The sequence below is a fragment of the Protopterus annectens genome, chromosome 1.part0, assembly GCF_019279795.1.
Source record: "Protopterus annectens isolate FY-2018-M chromosome 1.part0, PAN1.0, whole genome shotgun sequence".
Lineage (NCBI taxonomy): Eukaryota > Metazoa > Chordata > Ceratodontiformes > Protopteridae > Protopterus > Protopterus annectens.
The window spans coordinates 73,269,592-73,294,334 of record NC_056725.1 but is presented as its reverse complement, the minus strand read 5'-3'; the positions used below and the strand labels follow the sequence as shown (position 1 = coordinate 73,294,334).

At 43.1% G+C, this 24,743-nt stretch overlaps 1 protein-coding gene across 1 annotated transcript in view; it reads right to left on the bottom strand.

Annotated features, from left to right (window-relative positions):
* The window catches only part of LOC122800290 (vasodilator stimulated phosphoprotein), a 1,035,406-nt gene that overhangs the window by 407,029 nt on the left and 603,634 nt on the right, over nt 1–24,743 (bottom strand). The window lies entirely within an intron of this gene.

Sequence of the window (24,743 nt, the reverse complement as noted above, 5' to 3'; positions counted from 1 at the left end):
TTTTGGTCTATTTTCATAAAATTGTGGTTTTCTTGAAAATCATTAGTAAATCATTGAAGATTTAAGTCAGAAAATAAACATTTGAGTTTCGGACCATGCCGTTCAGAAAATGAATGATAACGCAAGATAACGGAAAAGTACAGTTTCTTTTTAGAATTCCAAGTTCTTATTCCCATTTGTTACAGACTATATGTAAAAGTGTGCAGTGCCTCTTGAACAGGGGTATCCTATAATATAAGGTCATTTTATTTAGCAAGTCCCAGAGTCTGCTACTAAAAAGTGTGATTAGTACTATATGTAGTTCACTGCAGTACTACATGAGGCATTTTACTACCAGGGTTTCCATATTTCTATATTTAGGGTTTCTACATGTAACATGCCATCTACAATTTTGACCAACCCTACTCAACACTCCTTTGATTCTGAAGGCTGCTTTGCAAGGGGGGGGGTGCTAGATAGAGCAATAAATACAAGTAGTGGCTTTAGGGACATGGGGTCACATTTTAATACTTGTGCATACTTGAAACTGAGGGGATGAATGCATTGTTAGGGGAAATGATTCATTTTGGTGCTGTATGCAAATTTTATTTTAATCGGCATACAGATTTGTACCCATTTTTCATGGGCCTTTGTCCAGATTTGTGATGCTTCAAAGTTGAGAGGTATGGACGCAGCACTTGTTTACACTTACTGCTTCCTACCAACTGTAAGCAGTTCCATTCCGCTAAAGAACAGTTATGAATTCCATACAACTGATGAAATATGCAATATTTGAAATTTTTTACATTTAAGAAAACGTATACTATATATAATATATGTACATGCAGGACTGGAGGGGTTCACCACAATCATATACACTCAGGCCACAGGTTTTATCGATCTTATTTTCCTTAGTGGACTTTGTACTCTTTTGCCCACTACAGGATGGTTTTCCTACTAGTAGGGGAAGATATCCCATGGCACAGTCCGAGATTCTTATAGTCTGGGAAGGCCAGATATCTTGAGCATAACAGATCAGGGTTTTTGCACAAACATGATAGCTCATATAAAAAAGGCAATAAATACTATAATTGCTCATGGAAATTTGTCTCAATAGGCTTTATCTTTCCTTGGAAGTTATAGGTTTTGCAAATAAAATTCCCACAAAAAAAATCTGAATAAATGTACTAAAATATACTAACATTAATACAGTTATCAATTGGTAAAATATTTTCCCAGACTAGGTTCTTATGCTCTGGGAGGCATCAGCAAGAAGCCAGTGGACTGACTGCAAAACACTTCAAAAACTGAAAACTGCAGGGCTTGTTTTCCTCTATTTAGCATCATGGTGACATCTTCACTCAGGGGCATTGCAATACAATCTGGATGCCATATGTATGATGTACATCCTACATGTAAGGCATAAGGTACACGTGTAACATACGAGCACCTAATCCTCAGAAATGAAGTGCCACAGAAGAACAAATACTTAGATCCAGGAAGGGAAGAAAAGAAAGAGGAGGATAAAAGGACTCCACTGCTAAATGGAAAATAATGAGAGTAAGAGGGAGTGACAGAATACCGCAACAGGGAGGACATCTACTGTTATGGCAAGATCTTACACAACTGTACTATGTCACTCCTTATCACTGTTGCAGTATTCTTTACAGTAGCTTTTGTACTCTTCCCAGGAGTAAAGTATGGGAGGAGGAAGCCACAGAAGAGCCCTAAAAAAAACTCATGAATGATGACTGGCAAAATCTGCCCTGGCCCTAAATATCATCCTACTTGTAATGTTTAGTGGGAATGTGAACAGAAGACTAAGCAGCAGCTTCTAAGATGAATCTAGTATCCACACCCTTGGCAAAAAACACCAGATGAGGCCACTGCCCTGGGTAGAATGAGCATAAAAGTACAGTTGTGTGCACTTACCATAAATGTAGATGTTGGAGTGTATTCAATGCTGCAGTCATTACGTTTGGGTAATCTGCTGGCAGGTTGCCCTCAGTCGGCCTGATTAACAAAGTCTTGGGTCCTGCGTCGGTTGCTGTCCCTTCTTCCATGACGTCAGGTCGTTAGGGGTATAAAACATGCAGCAGACGCCATTTTCATTAGTTTTTCTTGCCCCAGATGTCAGGTGCCCCCCAAATGGGGAGCAAAAAAAAAAAAAAATTATATATATATATATATATATATATATATATATATATATATATATATACATATATATATATACATACATGTAATTTAGAACACAAAAAATATACCTCCAAACAAAAGCAAATACACCAAAAAGGCTTTTGAGCATAGTAAAAGAAAGAAGAGGTATAGTAAGAGAAAAATAGGGGTCTGGCGGGTGGGTAACCAGGACTGCAACAGTGAATACACTCGAACATCTACATTTATGGTAAGTGTACACAACTGTACTATGTTCTTCATGTTTCACTGTTCCAGTCATTACATTTGGGTAGAATCCCAAAGCTATGGTTGGGAAGATGGAATTCTACAGCATTAGGAGCAGCTATAAGGCCCTGCAGGACAGCAGTGGCAAAGCCTGCTCTGGATTTAGAAAAAAGAGAGGTAAATGGTAATGTTTGGTGAACGTATGAACGGAGCTCAAGGTAGCAGCTTCTAGAATGTTTCTGGTAGAAACCCCTCTGAGAAAGGCTGCAGAAGCAGATGCAGCCCCGGTGGAATGGGATCTGATCCCCTTGGGGACAGGTTTACCATGGTGCATGTAGCAGAAATAAATACAATGGCTTATCCATTTTGAGATAGTCTGCTTTGAAATAGCCTTTCCCTCTGCCCCTGCAGCAAATGCCACAAGTAATTGCTCAGATTTTCTTAGAGATTTTGTCCTGTTTAAGTAGAATCTTAGTTGTCTGTGTACATCCAAGTGATTGCAGAATCCGCTCTCCCTTGTTCTGTGGTTTTGGGAAAACGGTTGGCAGATGAACGGTCTGATTAAGAGCCACACTAGATATCACTTTAGGCATAAAGGATGGATTGGTCCTGAGAGCCACCCTGTCCGGGTAAAAGATGATAAAAGGCTCCATTGCCATGAGAGCCTGTAGTTCTGAAATCCTTCGAGCTGAAGTGACTGCTAAAAGAAAAGCTGTCTTCCAAGAGAGAAATTTTATGTCTGCAGTAGCAGCTGGTTCAAAAGGAGGTAGGGTGAGAGTTTTTCCAACACAAAATTGAGGTCCCATGCAGGAGTTGGTGCTCTCCTGGGAGGTCTCAAATTTTTGGCCCCTCTGAGGTACTGCTTTAGCAGGGGATGAGAAAAGAGGGGAGGCTCTGTGTTTTAATGAGATGAAATGGCAGAGGCATGGATTTTTATGGAAGAAAAAAATAGGCCGTTGTGAAGCATCTCAGTTAAATATTGCAGAATATGAGGAATATTGGGCATTGCTGTGTTTATTCCCTGTGCTTGGTTCCAGGCACAGAATCTTTTCCATTTATCAGCACAAGATTTTCTAGTACTAGGCCTTCTTAGCCTCCAGAATAACATCCATCACAGGTTTGCTGACAGATGTAACTGGTGAAATTAGTTGATTAGCCATGCTGCAAGATTCAGAGTTTGGAGCGGAGTGTGCAGAATTTGATAGTTCTGCTGAGACAGTAGATAAGGTGTCTGAGGCAAGTACCACGGAGGAAGGTGTGACATATTGGGTAGGAGCGGGTACCAGTGTTGGTGAGGCGAGTCTAGAGCAATCAGAATCATTTTGGGTTTTTCCTGTCTGACTTTTAGTAAGACCTTGGAGAGCAGAGGCAGAGGGGGAAAGGCATACATGGATAGGTTTTTCCAGCTGAAGGATAGAGCATCCACTTTCCAAGCTGTTTTGTGATGAATTCTTGTGCAGAATTTGCCCAACTGACAGTTTTGGGGATGAGGCAAAAAGATCTATGTCTGGGCTCCCCATTTGTGTGTCAACATGCTGACGATTTGTGGATCCAGTTTCCATTCGTGTGGGTCCATAAGATTTCTGCTTAGTTCGTCTGCCAGAGTATTTTGCTTTCCTGTCAGGAATTGAGCTTGTAGATGTATTTGGTAAGTCAAGGCCTTGCTCCACAAAGCCATTGCTAGTCTGCAAAGGGGGTAGGAATGGGTACCACCCCTGCTTATGTACCACATTACTGTGGTGTTGTCCGTCTTTATCAGTAGTTGTCCTGGATGAAGATAGTCCTTGAAGGCTGTCAGAGCATTCTGTACAGCTAGCATCTCTTTCTGGTTGATATGTAAGTGCATTTGATTTGGGCTCCATTCGCCCTGAATGCATCTCCCTGCCAGATGCCCTCCCCAAGCATAATCTGATGCATCTGTAGTCAGGGTTTGGGTAGCAGGGGGTGGAATAAATGACAATCCCTTGTTTTGGTGACAGGCCTCTGCCCACCATAAGAACTCTTGCTGCAGGCAAGGAATGATAGGAATCATTGTTTCCAGGCTGTGACAATGCTGACTCCATAAGCTTAAGTACCATTGATGTTTCATCATATGCAGTCTTGCATATGGAATTAGTAGAATGCAGGAAGCCATGAACCCCAAGGCCTGCGGAATTTGTCTTGCAGATAGCTGGGTTTTTGTGGCCACTTGTTTGAAGTAAGTCATCAATTGAATTTGTTTTTCTGGTATTAGGTGAGTCATCTGGGCAGTTGTATTCAAGCTTGCACCCAGGAATGTAATTATTTGAGAAGATACCAGTTGTGATTTCTTTTCATTTATGGTGTACCCTAGACAAGTTTGAAGCCTCTTTACAAACACCAGATGCTGTAGAAGTGTGTCCTTGTTTTCTGCCTGCATTAGACAATCATCCAGGTAAGGATACATTTTAATGTCTGTCTGCAAAATGCAATTACTGGTGCCAGGCACTTTATGAAGACCCTGGGTGCAGCAGATAAGCCAAAGGGCAGTGCAGAGAACCGGTAATGCAAATAGCCTGCTTTGAAGTGGAGGTATCTTCTGCAATTTTGTTCAGAAATGTATTTAGAATGGATAAGTCCAGAATTGGACGCCATGATTTGTTTTTTCTGGGTACCAGGAAAAGTCTTTTATAGAAACCTTGTCCCTTTTCCTTTTCTGGTACTGGCTGAAAGGCCCCCATATCCATGAGGGACATAACTTGTTTCTGGGCCTCTGTCCACTGATTTAGAGGCAGATCTGGTCATACGTTTGGGATTGGCAAAGTGTGGAAATGAAATTTGTATCCCTGGGATACCATATTTAAAACCCATTTGTCCTGGGTAATTAGATGCCAATTTCGTGCATGAAGTGTCAGCCCCCCCCCAAAAGGGGCTGCCAAAAGATAAGTGCTTGGTGATGGTAGAGGAAAGTCATTGAGACGGTTTACTGTAGGGAGGTGCCTTGCTATTTCCAGATTTGGAGGTGGAGGCACCCCATTACTTTGTTCTGCAAGCTCCTTGTGACAGAAACCTGGAGCCTTTGGAGTGTCTGGGTTTGACCTGAGCGGCTCTGGTGGGTACTGGAAAGGACCAATTCTTAGTAGGCCAGTGCCTACTGAACCTGGGCGGCTACACTTGTAGGAAATCTTTTACAGTTTGCATAGATTTAGCTTTATCTTCCATCTTCTGCCTTATTACCAAATGGATTGTCCTGTTGTAAAGGAGCATCCAACAATTTTGCTTTAACATGATCAGGCAGATTTTGCTCCTTGAGCCAAGCATGCCTTCTCATCACAGATCCAGTTACAGCGTCCCTACAAGAGGCCTCCAAGGAATCAAAACCACATTGCAAAGTATGCTTTCCAACTTGTTCAGTTGAACGCAATAAATCCTGCAACTCTATTTACCACACAGTCAGAAATCAACATAATTTTTTGTTTAAGTAAGCCCATGACATGCTGCTGATATTTAAGCATATGAAATTGACAGTTTTAAAGCCCTGATTGCCAAGGGTGCGGACGTGTAAACCTTCTTACCCCACCTATTCAGCACCCTGGAGTCCCTATCAGAAGGGGTAGGATTTTTAGCAGTAGAGGCCTTAACGCCCTTGGGACCCTGAGAAATGGTTTCAGGGTCAACAGTAGGGTTTTTCAAAAGAATTTGTGGGAGTCAGGAACCCTGTAATATCTGTCTGGCTTACTAGGAGCTGGAGGCAGTGATCAGGAGCCATGCTGGATTCTGAGAAACGTCAACAATGTCTAAAACATGAGGTATAGCCAAAGGCCTATGGTGAGGAAGAAGGAACTCCCTAAGCCTCTTTTTTAGATTCTGAGAAATCCTGACTCTCCCAGTGAGTGTGTTCCCTTAAGATATGCAAGGTTTCTCCAAAAGAAAAATCCTCAGGAGGAGAAGCAGAAGGTATGGATTATTCTGCATCAGAGTCCTCATAAGGTGGGATAGATAATTCCTGATCAGAAGAGGAATCAGAAGAAATAGAAACCTGATCGGATGATTCATAGTCAGTGCCCTGCCTAGGCCTCCTAGCAGGAGGGGGATGGGAACCCCTGTTCAAGGTAATTAAATCCTCAGCCATTTTGATCATTTGTTTTTTAGGCATAGGGGCCTGTGCACATGGGCCCAAGCATCAGTTTTTTAGACAGAAATTTTGGCCTAGGTTTTGAAGATGGCATCGGTTTAATATACAAATCTTTAGGCCTAAAAACACCCTGGGAAGCTGGTGCCTGCTCAGCGGCTACGGACCCATCTAAGGTAGAGACATCCGCGGGTTCAATACTTATGCCTCGCGGCATACCGGACTCCAAATGGGTCTCAGTAGATGCCTGTGAATCAAAAGTAGCGGGTATCAGGGGCTGCAAAAGCGCCTCACTGAGTACCGGTGAACCAGGGACTGGCTTGGGAGAAGCTTCGTCGGTTTTGGACCTCAACGGTCTGTCTTTCTTTGTGTTTTTTGTGTATTCCGGTAGTCTGATTTAACAGATTTAATATTTTAACATTTCTGGAGAGTTAGATCTTGAGCCAAAATATTTAGATGCAAAAATATACAGACGCTTAATAGTGCGTTGATTAAATTTAGCTCAAAACCGACAGCAAGGCACATTGTAGTCAGGGCCTAGGCAAGGAATACAGTACAAATGAAAATCTTTATGAGGTATTTGCTTCCCCACAAGTAATACAATTATTAACTTTTACTGACATCGGTAAGGAGCAAGAAAAAGTTTCCCTAACGGGGTGCTTAGCTTTAGGTTGAAGACTTCGGCTCTGAAAACCAAAATTTCAGGAGTCGGCCGACCGGCACTTGCGAACTGCTTCTGCTTCGGGCACTGCACGGCAAGAAAGACTGATGATGGCGTTTGCTGCATGTTTTATACCCTGACGACCTGACGTCATGGAAGAAGGGACAGCAACCGACACAGGACCCAAGACTTTGTTAATCAGGCCGACTGAGGGCAACCTGCCAGCAGATTACCCAAATGTAATAACTGCAACAGTGAAACACGAAGAACATCAGAAGAGAAAAGCTGCTTGCCATGTAAAGAAACAGCAAAAATAAATGGCCTTAGAAATCCAAGAACTGATGGTTTGCCTCAATACCTTTATACCCCATTTCCTGGCTCAGATTTCCGGATATGTCTTGTCTAAGTAATATCTGAGCTGTCTATATAAATCCAAGGTGTGAAGAATTCTTTCACTATAGTTCTGTGGAGAGGGGAAGAAGGAAGGATGAACTGGGTGATTCAATGACAAATCATTAACCACCTTGGGCATAAAAGGACTAGCATGAAGACACACCCTGTCATCATGAAAAAAAAAAGAGAGATGGAATCTCCATGTGTACTTGAAGTTCAGAGACCCTCTTTGCAGAAGAGCGAGCCACAAACAATACAGTCTTCCTAGCACTGTGTTGTAGGGAAGAAGCTGCAGGCTCAAAATGGAACTGGATCAATTTTTCAAGAATAAAATTTAAGTCCCAAGGAGGAATAAGCTTTTCTTGGAGGCCAAATATGGGGGACACCTTTTAAACATTTTCTGACTTCAAAACTAGAAGCCAAATGTGGACTCAGAGGCAGACACGGGGAAATGACTGATAAATGAAATTTAACAGGTGAATATGCCAATCCAGAATTTGGCAACTCGCACACAAGAAAGGACTGTAGGTGCCACCACAGAAGGACCCAGGTCATGCCTGAAACACTAGAGAGAAAAACTCTTCCATTTAGTCATTTTTTAGCACTGGTCTTTCTGGCCTCCTGCAAAACCTGAAGCAGGTCCTCAGAAAATTGGTGCCAAGAAGGGATCAAAACCCTATCACCCAATGTGTCAACTGAAGGGTGGACAATTGAGTATGAATGAGAGATCCTTTGTCTTCTGAGAGATCAATCCCGGGAGGTAACTTGTTATGACTGCTCCTGGCCATTTGAAATGGAAAGGGGAACAAATGCAGTCTGGGCCAAAACGTAGTCAACAGCAAGAATTTGGGAGTGCCCCACGTGATCTTGTGCAAGACCTTTGGTAGTAGAAGAGGAGGAGAATGGACATACAGAAACATTCCATTTCAAGAAAAAGGCATGGTGTACACTTTTCCAAGCCAGATGACGTGGCACTCTGGAACATAACTGTTGGAGTTATCTATTCAATGGGAAGGCAGAGAGATCTACCTGAGATGTATCCCACCAATATACAATGTCCAGAAACACCTCCCTGTGAAGCATCCATTTGTGAGGATTTGTTCTAGAACTGCTCAGAGTCTGCCACCAGACTGTGCTCTGAATAAAAGTAGATTGTCTGAAGAACCAAGTGATGGTAGACTGCAAAATCCCAAGTCTGAAAAGCCAGCCTACAAAAATGGTAAGGATGTGTGCCTGCTTGCTTGTAGATACACCACATAACTGTGGCATTGTCTGTAAACACCATTTGAGGACCTGAAGCCCAGAGTCAAAAGCCTGGAGAGCTAGACGTAAAGCCCTTGTCTACTTGATATTGATATGGTTTTCCAGTTACTGATGGGATCAAAGACCATAGACATAAGTTGTTGGAGGAGACTCCCCAACCTTGGTAAGAAGCATCCATATACAGCTCCTGAGTAGGGAGAGGAACTTGAAAAGGCAGACCTGTACTCAGGGAAATCTAGTGAATTTACAAGCATCAAACTTGAAACAAGGCAAGAGAGTAATCAGATACTCCAGACGGTGACAGTGCCGGAGGCAAACAGTCTTCCGATAACACTGAAATTCTCATGTGGAATTTGGCAAAAGGAAGCATGGGAATAGTGGGTGCCATGTACCCCAGAGCTCGGAAAAATTTGCTTGCAGGAAAGACTGGAAGGGGAAAGAAGAGACTGGAAAAAAAGCAGTCAAAGAGGATCTTTGCAATCAGAAGACAAGCAAACATTGGAATAGTCTGAACCCTGAAACCTAGAACTACTTCGTCCTGAGACAGAGTCAACACAGACTAATACTGAGTGTGAACTACACACTGTGCATAAGAAGAAGCATACATAGGGAAGTATAGATCCTGAAGAAGCTGTTGCTGAGAGGAAGCTTGACTCAAAAGGTTGTCCAAATACGGGAATATTTGAATTTCCTGAAGTTTACAGAAGGCTACCACAAGACTCGGAGCTGTAGAAAGACCAAAACACAAAGCAGAGAATGGATAATGAGAGGAAGAAACAGACACAAAAATTTCTAAACAGAAGGTGAATAGGAATGTGGAGGTAAACGTCCCTCAAACCTAGGGATTCCAGAAAGACTTGGGGACGCAACGGATGAAAAAGTGTCTAAACAGACAGAATCCTGAAAGAAGGAATCTTGAGAAAGTTAGAGAAAAGACAGGTCTACAATGGGCTTCTATGACCCCTCCTTCCTGGGAACCAGAAACATCCTGGAATAACCAGTTACCAGATGAGACAAGGGGACAGGCTGGATGGTTCCTTTACCAGTAGAACCAAAGAAAATGTGTGAGCTGATGGGCCATAAAATAATCATTTTGGATAAAGGAAAGCACCCAAGCATCTGTGATTACCTGCTGCCAAAAAGGGAGAGTGTTAACCTGAGGGACAAAGGAATTTAGCCAAGGGGTAGGAGTGGCTGAATGTCAGATAGACGCAGATACGTCAAGAGGTTTTGACTCTTAGCCCCCTGAGAAGGATTGTCTGGGGAAAAAAACTCCTAGAAGCCCTCTTGGGCCTAGAAGGCTGTTTAGGCTGTCTATATACAAGAGGCATCTTAGAAGGATAACTTCACTGCACCTGAGGAACGAGAGAGACAAAGATTTGTTTCAAATCCTGCATAATTTCATCCTTACCCTGAAGGGTCTTAAATCATTTAGCAGCAGCAGTGCCAAAGAGATTCTGGTTGTTTAACAGAGAATCTAATAATCTGAACTTGATGTCTTCAAGGCATAGCCTTGGAGGCGTACACAAGAATACCTCTTCTTAACAAATCCAGATGCAGCTGTCTTGGAGGAGGCATCAGCAGCATCATATCTAGGTTTAATAGGATGAGCCACCTGAGAATTACAACTCAAGTGAAATGCAGAAGTCTTACCCTCTCGGTCAGGCAAATCAACCAGAATGCTTCCAACCTGGGACAGAAGAACCAGGACATAACTACTCCGTCACATGGTTATGGTAATGAATTGCCATGAAGGCTAAAGGTAGCAGAGGTACATACTTTTTTTTTTTTTAACCATACCTGTCCCCTGGCGCTTCTGTCCTTAGAAGATAAACATTTAGAAGCTTGGATGGTTTATCTGTGAGTAGAGAAATAAAAGTACAGTTGTGTACACTTGCCAAAAATGTAGATGTTAGAGTGTACTCACTGTAGCAGTAATCACATTTGGGTATCTGCTTGCAGTAGCCCTCAGTCAACCTGATTATCAAAGTCTTGGGTCCTGCGTCAGTTGCTGTCTCATCTTCCATGATGTCAGGTAGTCAGGGGTATAAAGTATGCAGCCGACGCCATTACATCAGTTTTTCTTGCCCCCAGATGTCAGGTGCCCCCCTAATGGGAAGCAATTATATATATATATATATATATATATATATATATATATATATATATATATATATATGTATATTACACACACACAGTTATACCTCCAACAAAAAAGCAAATACACCAAAAAGCTTTTAAGCATAGTAAAGGAGAATAGAGGGTATAGCCAAAAAAAGTCAGGGGGCTGGAGGGAGGGTAACCGGGGCTGCAGCAGTGAATACAATCGAACATCTACATTTATGGTAAGTGTACACAACTGTACTATGTTCTTCGTGTTTCACTGTTGCAGTCATCACATTTGGGTAGATTCCCAAAGCTAAGGATGGGAGGAGGAATCTAGATAGCATTTGGGCCAGCTATAAGGCCCTGCAAGACTACAGTGGCAAAGCCAGCTCTGGATTTAGAGAAAATTGGCAAATGGTAATGCTTAGTGAAAGTACGTACAGAACTCCAGGTAGCAGCTTCTAGGATGTCCCTGGTAGGGTCAACTCTGAGAAAGGCTGTAGAGGTAGATGCAGCCCTGGTTGAATGTGGTCTAATCACCTGTGGGATACGTTTTCCATGGTGCTTATAGCAGAAATGAATGCAATGGCCTATCCATTTAGAAATGGTTTGCTTTGAAATAAGCCTTCCCCTCTGCCCCTGCAGCAAATGCCACTAGCAGTTGTTCAGATTTCCTTTGAGGTTTACTGTCCAAGTAAAATCTAAGTTGTCTGTGCACATCTAAGGAATACAGTATCCATTCCCCTTTGTTCTGTGGATTAGAAAAGAAGGTTGGCAAATGGACTGATTAAGAGTCACACTGGATACTACCTTGGGCATGAAGGAAGGATTGGTCCTGAGGGACACCCTGTCTGCATGAAAGATGATGAAAGGCTCCACTGCCATAAGGGCCTGTAATTCAGATACCCTTCTTGCTGAAGTGATTACTAACAGGAAGGCTGTTTTCCAAGAAAGGAATTTTAACTCCGCACTTGCAGCTGGCCCAAAAGGAAGAAAAGTGAGTTTTTCCAATACAAAGTTAAGGTTCCAGGCTGGAGTTGGGGCTCTCCTGGGTGGTCTTAAGTTTTTGGCCCTCTGAGGAACTGCTTGAGCAGTGGATGAGAGAAGAGGGGTGGTTCTGTGTTGTAATGAGCTGAAATGGCTGAGGCATGAATTTTGATGGAGGAAAAAGAAAGGCCCTTGTGAAGCATCTCAGTTAAGTATTGAAGAATCTGAGGTAAACTGGGGGGGGGGCTCCTGTGCCCATTCCTTGAGTTTGGTTCCAGGCACAGAATTGCGTCCATTTTTCAGCGTAAGATTTTCTAGTACTAGACCTCCTTGCCTCCAAAATGACATCCAACACTTGCTTACTGAGGGATGGTAACTGAGAGATTAGGCAATTAGCCAGCCTGTCAGGTTCAGGGTTTGAAGCTGAGGGTGCAGAATCTGGCTCTCCTGCTGTGACAGCAGGGTAGGGGTCTAAGGCAGGTGCCATGGAGCCAGCAGTGACACTGCGCAAGAGGGGGTACCAGTGTTGGAGTGGTCAGTCTGGTGCAATCAGTATTGTCCTTGGTTTGTCCTGTTTGATCTTTAGTAGTACTTTGGAGAGGGGAGTCAGAGGAGGAAAGGCATAAACTGATGGATTTTTCCAGTTGAAGGACAGAGCATCCACTTTCCAAGTTTGTTTGTGGTGAGTCCTTGTGCAGAATTTGTCCAATTGGTAGTTCTGAGGGGAGGCAAACAGGTCTATATCTGGGCTCCCCCATTTGTTCAACATGTTGAAAGTCTTTGGTTCCAGTTTCCCCTCGTGTGGGTCCATGAGATTTCTGCTTAGTCCGTCTGCCAGTGTATTTAATTTTCCAGCAGGAATTGACCCTGTAGATGCACTTGGTAGCTCAAGGCTGTGTTCCACAGAGCCATGGCTACTCTGCAGAGGGGGTTAGAATGTGTACACCCCTGCTTGTTTATGTACCACATAACAGTGGTGTTGCCCGTCTTTACCATTAATTGTCCTGGAAGAATGTGGTCCTTGAAGGCTATCAGAGCATGTTGTACAGCTAACATTTCTTTTTGATTGATATGCAGGTGCATTTGACTTGGGTTCCATTTGTCCTGAATGCACTTCCCTGCCAGGTGAGCCCAACATGCATAGTCTGATGCATCTGTTAGGGCTTGGGTGGCAGGGGGTAGAGTGAATGGCAGTCCCTCGTTTTGGTTGCAGGCCTCTGCCCACCAAAGGAACTCTAACTGTAGGCAAGGTATGACAGGAATCATTACTTCTAGATCCTGAGAATGTTGACACCATAGGCTTTTTAGATACCACTGTAGTTTCCTCATATGCAGTCTTGCATATGGAATTAGAAGACTGCAGGAGGCCACAAACCCCAAGGCTTGCAGTATTAGCCTTGCAGATAGCAGGATTTTTATTGGCCATTAGCTTGAAGTAAGTTGTCAAATGAATTTACTTTTCTGGCACGAGGTAAGCCATTTGAGAAGTTGTGTTCAAGCTTGCTCCCAGGAATATAATTTGTTGACAGGGTACAAGATGTGATTTAGTTTCGTTTATGGTGTACCCCAGACAAGTTAGCACCTTTTGTACAAACGCCGGACGATTCAAAAGTATGTCCTGGCTTTCTGCCTGAATTAGACAATCGTCCAGGTATGGGTATATCTGAATACTTCTTTGCCTGCAAAATGCAAGAAATGGAGCTAGGCACTTTGTGAATACCCTGGGCACAGTAGATAAGCCAAAGGGCAGTGCAGAGAACTGGCAGTGTGTGTAGCCTGCCTTGAAGCAGAGGTATCTTCTGCAAGATTCCCTGACTGGGATGTGCAGGTATGCTTCTTTTAAATCTAGTGTGGCCAAACCAGGTGTCTTTGCCTAGCATAGGAAGTAATTGGTGAAGAGTAAGCATCTTGAATTTTGGAATCTCCAGAAAGGTATTTAGAGTAGACGGGTCCAGGATTGGACGCCATGATTTGTCTTTTCTGGGTACCAGGAAAAGTCTGGAGTAAAACCTTGTCCCTTTTCCTCTTCTGGTACCAGTTGAATAGCCCCCATGCTTAAGAGAGAACGTAGTTGTTTTTGAGCCTCTGCCCACTGATTTAGGGGTAGGTCTGGACACCCACTTGATGTTGGCAACGTGGGAAGTGAAATCTGTATCCCTGGGACACTACATTTAAAACCCATTCGTCCTGGGTAATGAGTTCCCAGTTCTTTGCATGAAGAGCAATCATTCCCCCCCAAAGGGGCAGTCAGAAGATAAGTGCTTGGAAATTTTAAAAGGAAGTCATTGAGACAGTTTACCATAAGAGGGTGTCTTATTAATCCCAGACTTGGAAGTGAAGGCCCCCCACTGATTAGTTCTGCGAGTCCCCTGGGACTGAAACCTGGGGTTTTTGCTGTGTCTGGGTTTAGCTTGAGAAGACCTGGAAGGGGCTGGAAAGGACCAATTCTTAGAAGACCAGTGCCTGCTAAATCTAGGAGGCTGAACTTGTAAAAAAATCTTTAACAGTTTGCACAGATTTACCTTTATCTTCCATCTTTTTAAGAACTTCTTCAGCCTTGTTGCCAAACAGGCGGTCCTGACTTAGAGGAGCATCCAACAATTTAGCTTTAACATGATCAGGCAAACATTGCTCCTTAAGCCAAGCATGCCTTCTAAGCACAGACCCAGTAACAGCAGCCCTGCAAGAGGCCTCCAAAGAATCAAAACCACAGTGAATGTTCCACCTTGTTCAGCAGAATGCATTAAATCCTGTAAGTCTTTATTTTCCACACAGTCAGGAATCAACATTTTCTGTTTAAGCAGTCCAATGACATGTTGCTGATATTTTAACATATGAAACTGGCAGTTTAAAGCTCTAATTGCCAAAGTTGCTGAAGTATAAACCTTTTTACCCCATCTATCCAGCGCCCTGAAGTCTCTATCAGAAGGGGTAGGATTTTTAGCAGTAGAAGCCTTAATGCCCTTGGGCCCCTGTGAAATAGTCTCTGGATCTGCAATAGGATTTTTGAAAAGCAACTTGTGGGACTCTGGTACTCTGCAGTATCTTGTCAGGTTTACTGGGAACAGGAGGCAGGGAATCAGGGGCCAAACTGGATTCCGAGAAAGCATCATCAACAATGTCTAGTACAGGAGGAATAGCCAAAGGCCTATGCTGAGGTAGGAGAAGGAAATCCCTAAGCCTCTTTTTTTGAATCAGAAAATTCCTGGCTTTTCCAGTGAAAATGCTCCCTTAGAGTATGTAAGGTTTCCCCAAAAGAAAAATCCTCAGGAGGGGAAGCAGAGGGAATACAGTCTTCCGCATCAGAATCCTCATAAGTAATTTAAGGACAAATCCAAGTGATCAGAAGAGTCCTAACAGAATCCTGATCAGAAGATCCATAATCAAGCTCAGCAATAGGCCTCTTGGGGGGGGGGGGATTGGCTACCCCTGATTAGAGTTATTAGATCTTCAGCCATTTTTATCACTTGTTTTTTAGGCATAGAGGCCTGAGCATGTGGCCTGGGCGTCAGTTTTTTAGACATGGATCGAGATTTAGGCCTTAGTAATGAAGGAGGTGTTGATTTATTATGCAAGCCCGTAGGCCGGAATACACCCTCAGAAGCTGGTGCCTGCACAGCGGCTCTGGACCCATCCAAGGTAGAGACTTCAACTATGGAACCCGTGGATGTATCTCACGGCATACCGCACTCCGAATGGGTCTCAGTAAAAGCCTGCGAATCAGAAGTAGCGGGTATCAGGGGCTGCAAAAGCGCCTCACTGAGTACTGGCGACTGGCTTAGAAGAGTAGTCGACAGTTCTGGACCTCGGAGGCGTGTCTGTCTTTATCATTGCATTTTTTTGGAATCCTGGTAGTTGGATGGCTAACAGACGACATTTCTGGATAATTAAACAGAGAACCAAAATGGCAAAAATATATAGACGACGGATAGTGCACTGATTAAATAAAGCACAAAACCAACAGCAAGGTACATCGTGGTCAGGGCCTAGGCAAGGAATACAGTACGAATGAAAATCTTTATGAGGTATTTGCTTTCCACAAGTAATGCAATTATTAACTTTTACTGACCTCGGTAAGGAGCAAGAAAGTTATCCCAACGGGTACTTGGCTTTTAGTTGAAGACTTCGGTTCTGAAGCTCGAAAATGAAAATTTCAGGAGTCGGCCGACTGGCACTTGCAAATTGCTTCTGCTTCGGGCACCGCACGGCAAGAAAGATTGATGTAATGGCATCGGCTGCATGCTTTATACCCCTGATGACCTGACGTCATGGAAGAAGGGACAGCAACCAACGCAAGACCCAAGACTTTGTTAATCAGGCCGACTGAGGGCTACCTGCAAGCAGATTACCCAAATGTAATGACTGCAACAGTGAAACACGAAGAACATCCTGGGAACAGTTCCACTTAAAAAGGTGTTCCATCATACAATACAATACCACCATATCTTCCCAAAGACAATTCTTCCATAAGAGACAGTAAAAAGTGAATCTACTTCTTCAGACTCCAGGGCAAATGCAGGGGTGATCAAAGAGAAGTTAGTTTTCTGCTTCTTTTTAAAAGGAAGATCGGCTGTAAAAAAATCTTAAGTTTAAGCCCCTGTCTGATTTAATGACACTACCAGGCACAGCTTCCCTTAGGCCCTCTAAAATAAATCCGCCATGTTCAGCCTCCACATCTGCACCAAACATAGGTGCAGCCTAAGCGGATGTATGGGTAAGGCAGCTCCATGTCAGTGTCCAACTGGGTCAAGGCAGAGGAACCTGACAACAGAACCGGACAGTCCGCAGATTCTTCATCCAACCTGAAGGAAACATCAGATGGAGGCTGTATAGCAGCATGGCCAGTTTGCACCATTTTGGCTCTCTTTTTAAGCAGTGGCTGAATGTTGGGGTTAGGTGGATTCTGCCATGGCACCCTGAACCAAAAGCTTTAATGGACGGTTCTCAATGTAAATGGAAGGAGACAAACAGCAGCAGGGTTTGTTAGAGACAAACTCGTGAAAACCTTAGACTGCCTATAGTCATGGGTAGTGCCCAAACACAAAAGGCACTGTTTGTATTTATTGTTATGGGAAATCTGCCTCCCACATTCACATTTTCCCTTCAAAGCTGACATGCGAACTAAAGTAACAGTTATAAAAAAGAAAGGGACCCCAATGGGGTACTTATCTAAAGAAGGCTCAGTAGTGGAACCAGCTCTCTGTGAATGGTGTGTAGACCAAATACAAATGTAGCATTTGGACTGGCAGCAAATAAACTCTGAGGATTAGGCTCTCGTACATCACATATGTACCTTACCCCTTGCATGTAGGATAAGTGTCTGATGTACACTGCCCAAAAGATGTAAAGGCTTTGCTATGTGGGCTGGACGTTCGGCTATCCTCAGCAGAATATCCCAGGAGTAAAGAACACTGCAACAGTGATTCAGAAGGATATCTACACTTCACATACTATTTTACTTTCAAATTGAAATGACACCAGCAATCTAGGCAAGGGTGTGGATAATGCTATAAAATGTTTAATCATGGTTTAATGGATTTTGTCACTCTGGTTATACCTTTCATGCTCAAACCACAACTGGCAAAACAAAAGCATTTTCTGCAGCTAATTACCACATTCATTTGCTAAAAAGGCTAGGATTTTAATTGCTATTAAATATAATCAGAAAGTTTAAAATGGTCAAGTCAGTGAGTCTCTTCACAACAGTCCAGGACTAAAGTTCTACATAAATAAAACCACAGCTTAGCACAAACATTTAATAGCTTTGAATATGCATCTGCTTTTAACATGTTAGGAAACTTTCCTTAATTCAATCAGCTGTAAATAACTGTATGTGTAGATAGACTGCATTGTCACTCCAACCTAGAATAAGACATGTCATAAAATGGAGTTCTGCAGAAAACCAGAGCATTATATATGACTGAAATGCCTTAACTTTCTTAATTTCTAAAGTACTAGAAAAGCCACTTAGCTGATACAAGTGTTTAGAGCATTATTTAACAATATTTAAAAACTCTGGTAAGCATAATGTTCCCTTTAATCTCTCTAGCACCAGGGTAGACACCCCCCTTAAAATGAGCAGTATCAATAGCAGCTTAAATTTGGGCTGCTGATAGACCCAATGAGGGACATGGGCCACTCAGATGGCTGTGACAGAATGGGAGAAAAAAAGTAATTCAGGATCACTGGTACATCCAAATAGGCAATGAAGAAATAATATATACCAACCTCAAAATAGACCAAAACAAAACCATCAACATAATTGGATGCTACTTTCCACCTGGCCAAAACATCCCCCACTAGAAAACCTCCTCAGCTGGTCTACCCACCATCTCCCCCAAGAAACGATCATTTTAGGTGATTTCAATATTGACTGGCAATCCTGTTCTGGCAACAATCCAACCCATCATATAAACCTTCATGGCTTGACCCAACTAGTCCAGTCGCCAACCAGGATAAATAACTCCAGCAAGCACACTACCCTGGACTGGATACTAGTCAGTAAGAGCCCCCAGTCATCAGATAGCCTCAGTGATCACTCCCCAACATTCCTACTCAAAAAATACCTATACCAAGCTAAACCTGTCATCTACCATCAAATACGTAAAAAACTAAACTTTAACCCACTCACTTTTATCTCATCCCTCAAAGAATGCAACTGGCATCCCCTAAAGTACCTCAGTCTTGATGACGCAGTTGAATTTTTTAATACTACCTTCCTAAGCATGCTTAATTACCATGCTCCCATAAGACTTTCCAGAACAAAAGCACAACCCTCCCTATGGCTACAGAAAAACACTAAGTCAGAAATGAAAAACAGGGATAAAGCCTGGGAGCACTGACGCAAAACCAAAACCCCCTCAACTAGACAGAAATTCCTAGAACTACACAACAGAGTTAAAAAGCTAATAAAACAGAACAAATTCCAATACTACCAGTCTGCCCTAGACTCCTCCCAACACGGCCCCAAACAATTCTGGTCCTTCATAAACTCCATCCTCCACCCTGGTAAAGTCAGTACCCCTCCTCCTCACATCCCTCACTCCTCAGAAAATATTGCTACCTCATTCAACACACACTTCACACAAATCATACTATCACTAGCTAAACACAACCCCCTCCCCTCCAACCCAAAACTTCTACTAGTAATCTCCCCACTGCCTTCTCTTTTTCTCCTGTACCTACCAACATAAAAAAACTAAACTTAAGCCCACCAAATTAGCAGCAGACAACCTCCCAAGTGAATACCTACAAATCGCAGCTGATGCTCTGGCCTACTCCGTATCCATCTTGATTAAACAATCTCTGTCAGAAAGTTACGTTCCCACACTGTGGAAAGTATCGCATATAATTCCCCTCCACAAAGGCGGCCCCCTCCACAGAACTAACCAATTACCGCCCCATAGCTATTCTCTCTCTACTCTCAAAAATACTAGAGAGATGCACATATTCTCAGGTCTCAGACTACCTCCTTACTAACAACCTCCTTTCCAATACTCAGCATGGTTTCCGACCAAACCATAGCACCACCACTGCCTTACACTCCTTTACTAACACTATCCTTCAGCATAAAAACAATGGCTATCTCTACTCTGCTACTTTTCTAGACCTATCTAAAGCATTTGACAAGGTCCCACACAAACAACTCGTCTCTGTCCTCAATAACCTATCCTTCTCTCAGTCACCAACTGGTTTCAGAGTTACCTGTCTGACTGCCAACAATCCGTTGTATGGCAGAATGACATATCGCCCCAACTACCTGTTTCCATAGGGGTTCCCCAAGGATCCATCCTTGGACCCCTACTCTTCTCTGTTTTCACCAATAATCTAGCCTCTGCCACCAAACATGGCACACTCATACAATACGCAGATGACAACCATCACCTGCTCAGCCCAGTCCCTACCCAAACTGCAAAAAGTCACACAGGAAGCTTTTTTCTCTGTTGAAACTTGGTTATCCGATGCCCAATTAATACTCAACCCAAACAAAACTAAACTATTCACCTTCCAACCCACCAAACATACTCAAAACTCTCACTAACATCACAGCAAAAGACAACACCACTATATACCCCAACTGAACACACCAAATTGCTAGGAGTGGAAACACACAAACTAAAATTTGACATTCACATATCCATGACCATAAAGTCCACAAAAAACTAGGAGAGTTATACAGAAATAAGCTACTTCTCACCAAAGCAGCAAAGATTTCAACAGCAAATTCCCACCTTATCTCCACCCTACTTTATGCCTCTCCAATATATACCAACCTAAGGCAATGCGATCTAAACAAGCTAGAGACCTGCTACAACAAAAATCGCCAAATTTGCCATAGGGGCATCCTACTGTAGTCACCACTGTCTCTCACTTGCTGAACCGGGATGGCTTGAACTCCCTCACCTCCTTCAATGGTATCAACTATCACTCGCCCACAAACTAGTAAACCATCCACTAAATGTCCCATCCCTCCAGAATCTACTCCAACCTTATTGCACCACCAGACCACTAAGATCCAGTAACAAAAATCACTTGCAGATCACTAAAGCCAATAACTCTGCTGGTGAAGCACTATTCTCTTGCGCCATAGCCAAAATTATGGAACTCCAACCCACCCACTTCAAAACTTTACTAAAAGCGCACCTAAAAACATGCTGGCTATGCCCTTGCAACTCCCACTCATCACCCACCTCATCCAACCACTACCTTTCTTTCCACCCCATTAACTACCTTGATTATAGCAAGCTCAGATGCTCATAAGCCTAGTACTTATTATACAGCAGGAACTTATTGTAACATTTGTTAATGTCTGTTATGTACTTTGCAGATAAAGATTCTAGTTGTCTACTGATGTACTATGCTCTTCATCTGTAAATACGTTTGTAATTAATTGCTATGTTAAATTGTTAATCGCTATGTAATCCAATGTAACTACTGTCTGTTTATTTTAACTGTGGAGCTTTTCTCCCCGGGCCTCTGCTGAAAATGGACCTACATCCATTTGGACACTCCCGGTCAACAAATGTAAATAAATAAATAAATAAATAAACATCCTAGGTATCAAGCCCCTCAGTTGGAAAAGATTCTCCTTATTGTAACATTTTGGCAGCTAAGCTTTCCTATTACTTGGTTTCCTAGCTTCCCACATAAGGGTTCACATGTCTTCAGACAAGTACCTACAGTGTGGCAAGGTTAAAAATTTTAGGCTGCCACATTGAGGGTCAAAAGCCATGGGTGTGCCAAGGTGCCCTCTTCTGACACATTAAGTCTACCCAAAGTTTAAAAGCCTCTCCTCCCACACTGATATTACATTTCCTTCCTCTGGATGTCTTCATGTCTGAGTATAAAGGTGGATGCAGGGTTGGTAATCTACTTCTTGCCCACAGCTGTAGACAGTAAGAATGCAGAATGTATGCTGAGGAAGAGAGGATTTGACAATACACAAAACAATGGGACCTTCCCTGGCGATTAGTGGTAGACAGAAGAACAAGAGCTGCCTTAGCCAAAAAGGATCATTCTTGACTGTTAATCTGTTACCTTCTCCATCTCCCAGGAGATCACAAGCAGAAGTGGAAATGCATATAGGAACTTGCCCCTCTACCTGCCACCCAAGCCTTCTAATGCAGAGCCTGGAACAGAAGTTTTGATCTAGAAATTGGGATGCAAAGAGATTCATCTCCACAAGCCCCCTTTTTTTGTGCCAGTGACTGGGAACTTGTATGTGCAGTGTCTGACAAGATTCTGCTCTGCTGGTCTGCCACCAAGTTGTCTTCTGTGGGAATATTGACTGTCATTAACATCATGATTCAGGGCTGGCCTTTGGCTAGTTGGATCTATTTGGCCCAACAGGCCCTGCTCCCTCTGGGGGCTCCACGGTAGGCTACAATGAAGACATTATGCCTTACCTGGCACATAGATTTTGCCTGACAGACACTGCAGCAAAGTGTAAGGCATTTCTTTACTGGTAATCTTGCTCCCTTGTAGTTAAGTCTCGTTAGTGGAGTTCACAACATATCCCATCATGCACTGTACTAGTGGCTAGTCCAGTATTATTAGCAAATGAATACCTCTTGTACAGCTAACAGTGTTTGATGCTCACACTCCCACAGTGATCAGAGGCTGTTGCTTAGTGCTCAGAATTTTCAACCCAAAACTAGTCGAAGTGACCATCTGGTTGTGTGCTGCTCAAGTTACTGTCTTGGACGCTTACAAGACTAAGTTTAATTTGAAGAATGATAGAATGGTACTGTTTTCTATTGTTTCACTTACTCATATCATGCTGCAATTCTAATGAATATAATTACAAAAAAGCAACCGTGGAATAATCATTTTCAGACAATATGGAAACAAACACCAATAATCATTAGGAAAAAAAAAAACAGATTCTGTGATATGCGGTAATGTCTAATCATGAAGATCTGTGAAAGAATGTTACAAATTCAACAGTATGGCAGAGATATATGTGCTGCAATCACAGGAACAAAATCATACCAGAGAAGTGAAATATGGTGCGTGTGTTGTATGTGCTCTGAGTGGGGAGAGGCAGAGGTAAATATAAAAATGATTCACTTGGCCGAAAGCGGAAAAACGGTGACAGAAACAGTGACTCAATGTGCTGCAAGAGTATCACACTTCAGCACTGCATACAAAATAGTGGCTCACAAACGTAAAGTTAGAAAATGGACTTGACTGAACAAATTGGGAGGGTTTTGCACATTATCCCTAGAAAGGTGTAGGTTTCCTTAACTCATTCTGATTTCCTTCTACCTGCCAACGCACGACACTTAGTAACTATTCTAAATTATCCCTGCATGTATTCCTTGCTGTTGCTCTTCTGACCTGGAATACAGCCGGAAATAACTGCATACATTAGTCCACTTACCAAGTTTAACAAATAATTACAAAATAAAAAAATAAACCTTCAGAAAAAGTTGCAAGTGAGGTGGTAAGAGAACAATGCAATTTAAGTTGAGGCCTGAGATTACTGCTCTCAATATTGTTGAGCATTTTTGTGAAAATTATTCAAATTTGTGTTTTTATGGAAACGTGGACTGTAACATTAAAGTATGAGAATTAACCGGCTAAGCAATTCAAAGCAAAGCAAGTGAAGGAAATGACTAGAAACCCACAGATGAAGAAAGACAATGTGAAATGAGAATGCACGATGGAGTTTAGAAATTTTTCATGTTCTTTTTGTACTCCCCAGTCTTCTCATTCTTTATATACAGTCCCAGTCACTCATTTTTACTACCCGGCATCCAAGGACATTGAGCACAGAAGGCAAGAGCAAAGGACTGTGATGAGCCAGAAGATTTTATATTTCAAAACGAGTCTGCTTCTTAGTAGCAAGCTATGCTTGATGTCTGCAGCACCTCACAAAGATGCTGGAGTGTGTGGACTACTTAACGTACAAAGTTTTTATTTTTATTTAATAATATAAAGTTTGTTAAAGGTAGAACTGACCTACTTAGACCATTATCAGTCTCAGCACTGTGGAAATACAACCAAAGAAACAGAGTGGAATTAAAGGAGATGTTGGATCTGGGGGTAATCCAGTAATTTACATCTGGTTTAGCAAGTCTAATGACAAAATGCAAGCTACTAAATAAACACAGTTTCAATTTAAGTTCAGGAAGCCTGCAAATGGAAAAAGGGAGGGCTGGGTCAGTAATGAAATTTCAGCTCAGTGACACCAAATAATGGGCCCAAAGTGGGCCCTGCAACTGCTATGGCCAGCCCCCTTCATGGTTTATGTCCATCTCACAGGTTTCCAGTGCCATCTTGTACAGTTTTGTAGGTGTGAGTGCCTCCCTATCTGCTGATGTAACATGATCATGGAGTTTTCCATGACTATTCTCAGGGTGTCTGGGATGCACAGGGCTTGTAGTGCTTGGATAGCATGCTGACTGCTAGCACCTCTTAAGTTTATGTAGAGTTCGCACTCTCTGACCAAGTGCCCTGTTCATTTAGGTCTTAGTGTACACACCCCTAAGCTGCCGAGAGAGGAGGCCATGAGAGAGAGAGGCGCGAGAGAGAGGCGTGAGAGAGAGAGAGAGAGGAGAGAAGAGAGAGAGAACAAGAACAGAGAGAGAGAGGAGAGAAGAGAGAGAGAGAGAGAGAGAGAGAGAGAGAGAGAGTCACTCGAGAGAGAGAGCCACGCGAGAGAGAGAGAGAGAGGGCGCCATGAGAGAGAGAGATGCCGTGAGAGAGAGAGAGAGAGGGCCACGCGAGAGAGAGGGCCACGCGAGAGAGAGGGCCATGCGAGAGAGAGGAGAGCGAGAGAGAGGGAGTGCGAGAGAGAGGGAGTGCGAGAGAGAGGGAGTGCGAGAGAGAGGGAGTGCGAGAGAGAGTATGAGAGAGAGTGAGAGAGTATGGGTGCGAGAGAGGGAGAGTGAGAGTGTGGGTGCGAGAGAGGGAGAGTGAGAGTGTGGGTGCGAGAGAGAGCGAGTGAGAGAGGAGAGAGTGAGCGCGTGTGAGAGAGTGAGCACGTGTGAGAGAGTGAGCGTGAGAGAGTGAGAGAGAGAGAGAGTGAGAGAGAGAGAGAGTGAGAGAGAGAGAGAAAGCGTGTGTGAGAGAGAAAGCGTGTGAGAGAAAGCGTGTGAAAGAGCACGAGGGAAAGCGTGTGAGAGCACGAGGGAAAGCGTGAGAGCACGAGGGAAAGCGTGAGAGAGCACGAGGGAAAGCGTGAGAGAGCACGAGAAAAAGCGTGTGTGAAAGAGCACGAGAGTGTGTGAGAGCATGAGAGAGTTTGTGCGTGAGAGCACAAGAGTGTGTGAAAGCATGATCGTGTGTCAGAGATGGTGCGTTTCTGAGAGCATGAGAAATGATGTGTGTGCATGAGAGCACAAGTGTGTCAGAGAG